General features: G+C 38.2%; 1 long non-coding RNA gene across 1 annotated transcript; it reads right to left on the minus strand.

Moving 5' to 3' along the window:
* Positions 1–400: 400 nt before the first annotated feature.
* On the minus strand, positions 401–2,245 carry LOC106520952 (uncharacterized). The gene is made up of 2 exons (XR_001310606.1): positions 2,046–2,245; positions 401–1,636 (listed from the first exon to the last, which is right to left on the minus strand). It is a non-coding gene; the product is annotated as an uncharacterized LOC106520952 (long non-coding RNA).
* Between the last annotated feature and the right edge of the window lie 284 nt (positions 2,246–2,529).

Consider the following 2,529-nt stretch of genomic DNA (forward strand, 5'->3'; position numbering starts at 1 on the left):
TAAAAAGTTAGATATGAGATAAACTCAGAAGACTAGAAAACGACTACAGGAGCTGATGCCAGTAATAAAAACCACCACAAAAGGAAGCCTAGTTGCAGTACCATGTATTTGGAAACAATTTAAGTGAACACAAAAAAAATAAAACATACAAAACACAACCCATAATATAAATTTACAACACTGCAGTCAAATTTCAGCGTAATGTAATCTAAGTATATTCAATTATATTCAATATTATAGTAATCTAAAAAGATCTAAAAGATCTTAAAGTCTTCCGATTGGTTGGAATCATTTTATTTTATTTATTCATTTCTTTTAACAACAACAACAAAAATTCAACATACAAGAATACAAATCAAATTAAATGAAAGGCAGCAGAACATTATAAATAAATAAATATAATATATAATAAAAATACAGTTGACCGGGTGTTCATAGCTGAAGAAACCACTCGGGTTTATCAGGCTTTTGTAAACCCTCTGGTTRTTTCCACCAACGGAACTGTGTTTGCCTACAGACAGACTTCCTCTGGAAAGACTTTCACTATGATGACCATAACCTTGGAGTCATTCCTTTGGCAGTGGAAGATGTCTTTAAAACTATTAAATCTGTTTCAAATAAGGAGTTCCTTCTTAGAGTGTCTTATATGGAAATCAGCAACTGTGACCGACATGCTTGTTGACAGCAGAAATAGAAAACCTTTGGAAGTTAGAGAAACAATAAAAACAACTGTGTGGCTGATCTGACAGAGGTGGTTAAATTTACTTCACAAGTAGAAAATCRTCAGTATGCAAAGACAAAAATGAATCTACGAAGCAGTCACTCACATGCCATATTTTTTATGATCTTAGAAAGTTGGGAAAGTGATCCAGCATCGAGTGACAAGACTGATGAAGCCATCCTCTTGTMTCATTTAAATTTAGTGGATCTTGCTGGGTCTGAGAGAGCAAGTCAAACAGGAGCTGAGGGTGCACGCTTCAAAGAAAGTTGCAGTCTTTTCACACTTGGTCAGGTGGTCAAGAAGCTAACGGACGAAAACCAGAAGGGTTTCATTWACTACAGACACAGCAAGTTGACTCGCATCTTGGTGGAAATGCTAAAACTGTCATCTGCAACATTACTCCTTATGCACTGAGGAAGACCCTCAGCACTTTACAGTTGCCAGCACGGCAAAGAAAGTGAAGAGCGACCCACACATTACTGAGGTGGCAGATGTRGCTTTGCTCAAAACAGTATCGTAACCAAACTCCAGAGAGAACAAGACGACAAGATCAGAAACCTTAACTGCTTGTCACCAGTTCAAAGCTGGTTTCTGTTCAAAGGATGCCTAAACGAAGGAGGACATRGGGAGGAAAACTGTTTGGACTTTCCCCATCAGTCTTTCAGATGACAATGATGCTACGTCTGACTTGACTTTTGTGGAACCTTTCAGTCGGAGGTGGAAAACACAGACCTCAAATTTGATGGAAATGGCTGAAGTCGATGAAGACTTTGGTTGTACCCGGGTGATCCCAGAGGAGCAGTCATGTGAAATGGATACAAATGCAGCTGTTTGAACCAGCATCATTTGGGATTTTCAGGTCCTCCTGGTTCCCAGTAGCTCACCACCCTTTTAACCCAAAAAGGGTCACCTGGCCTGCATTAGATAAACAGGACTAGTAAGATTTCATACAGCTAATAAGCAACCTAATTAGATCTTTAACAATGATTCTTGTGCACACAGCAAAATAATCTGATAAATTCATGCAGTTATATCTACAAATGTGTATTATTTGCACATTTTTTTAGATACACGAACAATTTCAGCACCAGTTCAAAAACATTGTTCTCAAATTATGTTTGAATGCCACATAGGAATACTACACAGCATAAACTAAACATGGAGGCATTTACCCCATTAAGTTAAGATCAAAGTACAAGGTAGGAGTAAAATGATTGAAGTTGAACCATGTTAGCATTAACTGCAACTACCAATCAGCCAATTAGCATTTGCTGCAAACAAAYATGTCAAAACCAAACAAACAATCATTTCATTCACAACTCACCAATTCCATTCACAGTTCAATGTATGACAACTTCATGGCTCCAGGCTCACTGGTGGTTTACGATCCAAATAATATTTATATAGGGAGACTTAAAGTGCATAAAGAAAACAACAACATTGAATCAACAAAAAGTTGTGTGGAAGCAAATACATGTAGCAGCTTTGTCTCCAGCTCTCCCCTCACACCTGATTGAGGAAAGCTGGAGCAGGCCTTATTAACACTCCACACAAGGTGGTTGGCTGAATGAGTCACGTGCCTATGATCACACGACTGAACCAAATTTGAGGATGATTTTACCCTGGGTAATGACAGTTCCTTTTTAGTTTATTCTCATTAAATGTTTGTATATCTAATACTTCCAATCATTTATCACCTGTGTTTCTGTACGTTTTTAACCTTCTAAATCAAGTTATTAGGGGTCCAAGCCCGAGGAAGCAGGGTAACGCAGCTGCAAAGCAGCAGCGTTTCCATGTCTCCATCGGAG

Source organism: Austrofundulus limnaeus, unplaced genomic scaffold (assembly GCF_001266775.1).
Source record: "Austrofundulus limnaeus strain Quisiro unplaced genomic scaffold, Austrofundulus_limnaeus-1.0 Scaffold100, whole genome shotgun sequence".
In the NCBI taxonomy this organism is placed as follows: domain Eukaryota; kingdom Metazoa; phylum Chordata; class Actinopteri; order Cyprinodontiformes; family Rivulidae; genus Austrofundulus; species Austrofundulus limnaeus.